The sequence below is a fragment of the Sinohyriopsis cumingii genome, chromosome 6 (genome assembly GCF_028554795.1).
Source record: "Sinohyriopsis cumingii isolate HCF-2022 chromosome 6, ASM2855479v2, whole genome shotgun sequence".
In the NCBI taxonomy this organism is placed as follows: Eukaryota; Metazoa; Mollusca; class Bivalvia; order Unionida; family Unionidae; genus Sinohyriopsis; species Sinohyriopsis cumingii.
This window is the reverse complement of record NC_142966.1, coordinates 60,713,120-60,722,993: the sequence shown is the minus strand read 5'-3', so window position 1 is coordinate 60,722,993 and position 9,874 is coordinate 60,713,120.

Below are 9,874 nucleotides of genomic sequence, written 5' to 3'. Positions count from 1 at the left end.
TAAATTAGAGCATCCTCTCAGAGTACTCTCTAAGCATGACTACAATTTCTCAACTAATCATCCAGTTAGTAAATGCCATCTCGTATTAACATTTTTAAAAAATGTTCTTCATACAATGGAAAATCGTTCAAACAGCCGCATGGGTGCATTCAGGCCGCCTGTCCCTCACCGAATCACTGATAACGGGATCAGCTAAAATCGCTAATTACTAAATCAGGGTTCTATCCATCCATTATTCTGTCTGTAACTAAGAAAAATGTATTATAATTCAATAGCAACATGTACATTATAGTGTATAATGTGTTTGTAATATATAATATCACTTCATTCCTGATCAATTGATATGATCTGACTCTCTCTCTCTCTCTCTCTCTCTCTCTCTCTCTCTCTCTCTCTCTCGCTCTCTCTCTCTCTCTCGCTCTCTCCCTCCCCCCCCTTTATCTTCCACTAACGAAAACTTATTGTCTAGAAGTATTGTTCACATACGTATTACACGTAAATATCATCCATCTTATGTCAATCAATTTTGCTATAAATCAATGCTGTTTGGAAGATCTGGCAACGTTCGGATGCTGTGCTCCTTTACAACGTCTGTCACGACAGCGGACTTTTATACATGCGTGTTTTCATGGAGTAGAGGGATACATCGGGTACCGGTGCACGGACGAGTTGCTGATTAGTATTCCATAATGTTTTGGCCAAACGTTCGAGGTATAAAACTATCTAGCTATAATTCGGATCAAACTTGTTATCACACCCTTTATATCAATTCCGATTGGAGGTCGCTATGATCCAATCAAACTTAGCGGACAATGTCCTTCTCGCTGTCTGTCCACGTGGAGACGGATTTAGAACAAGCCCCGTTCCCTCGCGGGTTCCTCTGATCTTAGGACAAAGCTGTAACACAGAGGTAGGAAGTCGCGCTTTCTAACGCCTGTGCCGATTCAAGATGCCGGATCTTCACAGGTCACGGTAATCTTGCGTAAGAGATTAAATTTAGCCTGCGGCAATATTTAGACATCTAAACATGGCCTGTAATAATAACATAAAGGGGAGGGGAATGGGAGGGAGAGCTTTGGTTGGCTACCCATTAGGGGTGTGATACTGTCAGTGTGCAGGCCAGAGCCTCCAACTCATTTCCCGACCCAGACATGAGCCACACCAAACAACAGGACCAAATTTCAAGTCTTAAAAATTTTAAAATTTTTGTTTTTGTTTTGTACTAAAACTCATATACATAATTTGAAAATTTACTAAATCTAAAATTACGAAACTACAGGTAATCCACAGGGAATCTATATGGGGAAAGTCATCATGGGGCTACGTCACATGGCGCTACGCGAAGTGGACAGGCCTATGAAAGAGTCTTGGAAAAGCACCCCATATAGAACATAAACAGACAAAACAGAAACACAAATTCAAACAGAGAATAATACATAGTAAATACCCCACTGACCCCTTCTTTATCTCAAACCATGCAGCTCCCGTACTGTATGGTTTACCAATCTACAATCCTGTAGTTATACAAACAATTTTGGATTTTGTTAAAGAAATAATTTAATAAAATAATAAAAGGAGGCCGAACTCGATTCAGGAGAAATACAATGAGAATAAAGAAGTGTGGATCTTGAATCGAGCACAGCTAACCTATTTCTAATTCTAGCACTTTTTGCGAGGAACGACACAGATTAACACTCGAATAAAACAATAGATTTTTTTCATAACCTAATATATTGCACGGTTCCGATAGCCAAAATTCTAAATTGAAAATAAATTAACGGAAAATAACATAAAATACATTAAAATGGATTCTAAATCCAAAGAATTGAAATAAGACAACTGGGAAAAAACTTTATTTATACTTGCTGTCTCAGACATACAGAAAATACAGCATACACACAATACAGCACTAATACACATAGCAAACACTGAGACTCAGGCGACCTCTAGCAAAGGTCACAACATTTTCAAGGGAAGGGACTTCGAGCAAGGTGAATATAACCAGGCTCGGACGAACTACCCTTTAGATAACACTAGGGAAAAATAAATTTAAATTTAAATTTTTAATACAAAATTCTGTCTAAATAGAACATACAACACATCTGAGGGGGAAACACACAAACATAAAATACTTTTTATATTTGTTTTTGGAAAGGGGGGGGGGGCATCTGTCTGGTGCCCAAAAAGAAAAAAGTAATAATACCTTAGTATATACACGACTTACAAACTGGGGCTGAACAAACGTGACACAAATAAAACAAACTGGAAGAGTTCCTTAGGATCTTGTGGATAATTTCAGATCCTCCAAAGCTTCAATTTATCAGAGAGTTTGGGATGACATTTTTATGGCTTCGCATAAATTATGAATGAAGGATTCTTTCATTCAGAGTTGGAAATCTTGGATGCATATCTGAACACGAGCTCCTTGTATGTACATCCTTCATATTGTCTTGAATTTAAATCATGCCCTACTACTGTTTAGGTCAGAAACACGTGATCTCACTTTCAAGACTTGGAGTCTCCGAATACGAATTTCACATCGAACTAGCATTTCATTTATCAGAAAGAAAATATGCTCTGTTTAACGTTTTTATTAAACGAGGTCCACTTTTTTGTGGATTTTTTTTTAAATAATCTGATCTTCGCATACGATATATTTTAGAAAGAGCTCATATATATATATATATATATATATATATATATATATATATATATATATATATATATATATATATATATATATATATATATATATATATATATATATATATAAACACTTTAGAAGTAGTCCATATACGTCTAAATACTTAAGAAATAACCCATATATATGTCTAAATACTTTAGAAGAAGCCAATATACCTTTAATTTATTGACTTATTACCTTTTGATAACGAGAACGTCCTCAAAAGATTGAGTAGGTATGTTTTTCAGAATAAGAACATCTTTAGTCAGAAATTTAGGAATCAGGCCTACAATACATTCTGGTTCGTAATAAAAACAATTGTACAATATATATCAGAATATAATCCTGTCGCATATTTTATGTCAAATTTATATACTGAGTGATGTTAGTAATTAGAAAGCACTGATGTAAACCAAATGTACGGTAGGTCAAGTAATAAAGACCCACTGATGTAAACCAAATGTATAAAAGTCAAGTAATAAAAACCCACTTATATAAACTAAATGTAACGAAAGTCAAGTAATAAAGACCCACTGATATAAACTAAATTTACGGAAAGACAAGTAAATCAAAAATAATTATATATAGTAAATGTCCGGAAGGTCAAGCATATATACAGATCGAAGGTAAACCTACTAATTAACCTAGTTAATTTAATTTTAAACCTACTCGGAGATAAGAGTTTCGCCAAGACGTAATGATGTCTGTAGATAATATGATCGATTATTTATCACAGTAATATTCTCAATGCTCATAAATGAAAACAATTTCTACTGAAGGCTTAATAATGTATATATCATTAGGGCATTTCTTTCTCAGAAAAATAACCCCATGAGGGGCTAACGCAAATAAAATGAAATTCGCCCTTTACAGTGCGGCCATTACCCTTAATACAGAAATCAAAATATACATCCATATCAATTTTATTGTAGCTTGTATTTTCTATATGCGATGTTTAAAACGTTTTCATATTGAAAAATAATTTCTTAAACAGTTCTTGACATACTTTATATGACGTAGTCTCTAAATTTACCTACATTGTTGAAATGATCACAACTACATATTGTCACTTTTGGAAACAATAATATTTGTCCTGAATTGTGGGTGTTTTACTTCATTTTATGGTATTTGCTTCCAGTTATGCAGAGGTATGTTGTGAATGTAGCTGATTTTTATAAATCTGAATGTATTTAACCATGGTTTCTATAGGGGTGGCTTCATCTTCCATTACTTACAGTATTTGATTAATGTGTATTACTTACGGTATTTGATTAATGTATATTACAGTATTTGATTAATGTGTATGTACGCAAGACAAGATGGTCTAAAGTAAAATAATAAGTATTTCTTCATATAAGGTCGCACACATAATTTAATGAGCTGTCATTTTTCTTCAAAAATGGGGCTGACGTTTAGACGGGAAATAAAGATGCCTAGGTAAGAGAGAGAGAGAGAGAGAGAGAGAGAGAGAGAGAGAGAGAGAGAGAGAGAGAGAGTGCACAAAAAGGATGAAGATATACTGTATATACTTGTCTATATGTTCAACTTATGTTCAACTGCGAATTGCACAGACCCAGATCTGTCGTCGCATAATGCGCCAACAGATCTGGGTCTATGTAGTTTATTAGGAGTATTCAGTAGAACAAAGGGCATATACCGCTGATCTGCCTGCGCATTATGCAATGACAAACAAGATCTATGTTACTGGCAGTTTAACTCGACCTATAAGCGAGTATGTAAAGACAATATTTGTAAACAGGATGCAACAGGCTCTGGGACAAATGATGTAATTTCCTGTTAACAAACGTTTTTTTGTGTGAATAAAGATGTCATTTGGTGCTAGCAACAGGCTCTGGGAATAATTATGTCATTTGGTGTTAGCAACAGGCTCTGGGAATAATGATGTCATTTTGGTGTTAGCAACAGGCTCTGATGTCATTTACTGTTTGCAGCAACAGTCTACCGGACACTTTTCAATGAATTATTCTTGAACAACAATATGAAATGCACCTACATAACATATATAATAAGTCATGTGAGAGCAAAGTCATTAAACTGGAGTGTCTACACCTGTGAAAGTGGTATGACATTAAAAATTCATGGAACGCCTGAATCATTCTATTGTATTTTTTATTTCTTTTACATAAACGGTTTCCTGAAATAAATTTGTTATAGACTAGATTTTACTAAAACAATTTTTTTTCTGTTCAACCTAGATAGACAGATTTTACACTGATTTTAAATAACGGCTATGAAAAGAATATAGTCTGTCGTCACACACAACACACCCAGTTACCGCATGCAGACCCGTATGGAAAACAGTGTAAATCAGGCGTATATATGCAAATTTGTGTAATCAAATATTTGATTTTTTTTTTAAAAGGATTCAAAACAAAATAAACGACTGATGTTCTATAAAACGATAGTAGAGCAAGAGAACTTGTACAAACAAGATTTTTAAAATATTTCCTAAATGTAAAAATATCTACTTCTGACGTGGGTGTATACGACAAACTTGGAAGAATCGCACCTAAATATTTATGGGTAGTTAAGTTAGTTAAATATTTTTTTTTAAAATTAACAATTCAACTTATATTATACAGAGCACTGCATAAAGGATATATATGTTGAAAATAAATCAAATAATAATATCAAATGAATTACACTATAAACAGATGTAGTTTAGGTGAATTGTGGATGTTTCCTTATTCTGTGAATTGCTCCAAGTGTATTTCAGTTCTTGATCAGACTTACAAATGCCTTTCCATTAGACTGGAAAGTTAAATTACAAAAATCATACAAACTTTCTCTCTCTGTCTCTCTCTATGTGACTCTGTCTCTGTCTGTCTGTCTGTCTCTCTCTCTCTCTCTCTCTCTCTCTCTCTCTCTCTCTCTCTCTCTCTCTATATATATATATATATATATATATATATATATATATATATATATATATATATATATATATATATATATATATATATATATATTCTGACATCGGCTTCGAAGATTATTTCAAATTATTACTTAACCATAAACATCATTTCAGCTTGTACAAAACTCAGAGTCTTTCCATAATCTGAGAATTTAAACTGGGAGATCCGGAAACGATAGAAAAGATAGAAGTCAAAGATATTGCATGCTCAGTGCCATGCTGAAGATGAATATAATTGTATCATGTATGTCCTGTGTATACTATCTTGTGTGTAAAACTAATTATAATTGTATCATGTATGTCCTGTGTATACTAGCTTGTGTGTAAAGCTAATTATAATTGTATCATGTATGTCCTGTGTATACTAGCTTGTGTGTAAAGCTAATTCGAAAGTAATTCTGGAATACACCATCCATGTATGTCCTGTGTATACTAGCTTGTGTGTAAAGCTAATTCGAAAGTAATTCTGGAATACACCATCCATGTATGTCCTGTGTATACTAGCTTGTGTGTAAAGCTAATTCGAAAGTAATTCTGGAATACACCATCCATGTATGTCCTGTGTATACTAGCTTGTGTGTAAAGCTAATTCGAAAGTAATTCTGGAATACACCATCCATGTATGTCCTGTGTATACTAGCTTGTGTGTAAAGCTAATTCGAAAGTAATTCTGGAATACACCATCCATGCACAAGTACATATTAACTTCCAGAAATGCTCACTAGCAAATTTTGCTTATGAAGCATTTCAAATAAAAGATTGATTATTATTTCCAGAGTAATGTGTCACAAAAACTGTATATAATTGTCCATTATTATTATTTCCAGAGTAATGTATTACAAAAACTGTATATAATTGTCCATTATTATTATTTCCAGAGTAATGTATTACAAAAACTGTATATAATTGTCCATTATTATTATTTCCAGAGTAATGTATTACAAAAACTGTATATAATTGTCCATTATTATTATTTCTAGAGTAATGTATTACAAAAAACTGTATATAATTGTCCACCCTCTCCTTTTCAGCTCTTGATGATTACCGTTTTGAACTTATGTTTAAAGTTGTACATATAACATTTGATAACTCCCTAATAGCTGTAATATTTGTAATAAGCATTCTGTAATCATGTAAATGCTTATAATAAACTATTCATCTGTGTATTCTGCTTAATTGAAACTTTGGGTCAAGTGTAGACATACGACAGAAGTGAGTATTGTATTTATCACTAGAATGTATTTGGTAGATTTTGCGAACAATTTATTACTCAGAAAAGAACCATTTGGTATATTAAAACTTTCCCATGATATAGGAAATATGTATGCTCATTTGCGCAGGCCGTACTGATGCTCATTTTTCTGAGCTGGCCAGACTAAACTATTTGGAGAACATAATAGCTCCTATTTCACTTCAGCGAGAATAATATTTTTTTAAAAAATTTAAAATCCTGGTTTCATGTTTCTTTGTAAACAATCTGTTATTCTAATCAAACATTCGAATCAAGATTCGTCAATTCTCCATATCCTGCTTTTCGTGCGTTTTATACTGGATTCACTTATTTAGGCCTCGTTTTGTTGCTCAAGCAAGCTTAGGACATTGAATAACACAGACAATTGACATTATACTCCGCCTTCACTTTGTTCTAAAGATAACAGGAACTACCTACTCCATTAGTTGCTTATTTTACTAATATTTAATGATTTTTGCAAATGCCATATGGATATGTCGTACTCAAGGACGAAGCTTGTCTGTAAAGCGTGACGTCCATTGCCATATTTTCTGATAACGGTGATTGAGGTGTAGATATGAAGTTTAAAGAATCGTATTGAAACGACGGAATCATACTTGGTTAACTCTTCAGATCTATTGATAGTGTATGTGTTAAGCTTAAAAAATCGTATTATCATGAAGAACTCGTACTTCGTTCACTATTCCGATCTATTGATAGTGTTTACGTGTTAAGCTTAAATTAGTGTATTATCATGAAGAACTCGTACTTGGTTGATTATTCCGATCTATAATCATATTATTATGTTTCATGCATGGTAAAATATTCCGACCTAAAGTTGATGCAGGCGTGACGGTTAAAGGATCGATTTGGTTTGGTTTCACAGTATTTTTAGCACATGATAGGCCACACATGGCGGTCAGTAATTTTGGTATAGGAAGAATGCGGAAAACCCACGGGAAGAACCATCGACTCAAGGGAAGTGTTTTGGCAATTTGTCTCACGTTGGTCGAGCGAACACTAGGAACCCCTACGAACAGAGGTGAGATATATGAATGATCTGTAAAGACAAGCGCCTTCGACCACTCGGCAAACCATGTCCTCCTTAAAAAAATCGGGTTATCATGAGGAAATCTTACTCGAGTAACTATTCCGATCTATTTTTTATATAGGTGTGAAGTTTAAAGATTCGGCGTATCATGTGAAAATCCTTTTAACTTTGGCGTGTGCGTGGTTGCAAATGCATCTCAGAGATTTCAGCAATAGACCGGAATAGGCAACCAAATATGGACAACTCGAGTTCATGAAGCGGAAGTTCTTGATTATCCCATGTTTTTATTTAACTGCGCAAGGATGTTGATTCTAAACTGTACAGATTGGTCTATTACTGTTATAGCGATCCACTCTTGAAGCTTACTGGAAGTATTGACGTAACAACTCGTGGCATCACCCTCAATGAACCTTGCTGCTGATAAGTGGCTGGCCAAACAGACATTATGGACAAGATTGAAGCATTGTAGTGAAGAAACTTCAATTAAACCAGAAAGAGTACAGGTTGACGCTGTCTGCAATGTCATTGGATTACCTTGTTTTGCCAGTAAAAATGATTAGAAACAGAATTGCACCTTTGAGTAAAATCTAATAAAAATATTATTTTTTTACACTAACAACTTTCAATGAAATTAGAAATAGTGAACTTCCTCTATTTTTACAAGAATTGATTATTCCTTATGTAAGTGAGATAAGCTGGTATCGGTTACGTAATAGATCTAACGATGTTTTATGTTTATGAAGGTATTCTCCCTATAAAAATTGTTTACATAAAATAGTATTTACTTATGATACGATCAGAGGAAGGCTTTACCACTATTCATCATTTCCTTCATGTCTTCACTGTGGTTTCAAATATAGTCCGTTTATAGACGAGTCAGTTATCATCCCACCTAATGCCGCATAGATTTAGAAATATCGAATCATAAAGATCTAAAGAGAGAATACTGCACCAGAACACAAATAAAATGAGGTCATATAGCTTTTGTATTACAAACCTCGTATCTCCACTTATCCCGCATTTAATCATAAACATGCAACACACTGTAGGAATCTCACCTGTACAACAAATACACGATACCAGAGCCTTTAATTGGCTAAAATAATGATTATCAGTTAAAAAGATTCTTTAAGGTAGCAGTAGATGACAAAGAAGGGTGTATGTATCGAAATCTGGCAAAGGACAACTAAATTATGAACACCGCCATTTAAAACGCATTGTGAATACGCTAGCCTGATTGTATATTGTTGGAGGCTGTGGGTTGAGAAATGCACACACACACACACACACACACACACACACACACACACACATTAGGTAGCAATATTTTGTTACTTTGCTGGTTGCATGGAGCAATGTCGCTAAGTGACATTTGGATTCTACATCTCAAGTAATTACGATGAGGAAGATAAAAGGGAATAATCTTTAGATGACTGGATACAGAACAGAATGCATGCTGAGCTTAAGTCAGAGACAGAATGTCCGGTAACAACCAAATATTTACGTGCTTTCTTTTCTTTGCCCTATGTGAAGATGTAAGACTTGATTAGCACGTGAAACGCAAGATGAATATAGAAATGCTATGAAAAAGACAGAAAGAAGTAAAATTCACTGCGCAACAAAAAAAAGATGCTTACATGGCTTCGCTCTCTGTGAAATACAGCAATTCACAAATGCTAGCTGTAGCACACGCGAGTTAATATAGCCTCGCCATCATCACTCCCATCTGGATAATGAAAATACGTTTATCCTTCGGGCTTTTGTTAAGTTTTAAATCCATGTATCACAAGTAAAAGGTGCAAACAGCAACGACCAGATCAATAACGAAACTACGAGTCACCTTCTCAAGATGTGGCCCTGTAACTAGCATTTTATATGTACTTGCCATTATCAGTCGCAAGCATTTAATTTGACACTTGTTAAGAAAACGGACAGTTTGCGAAACAAAAGCGTATCGGATCCGCTAATAAATCTTTA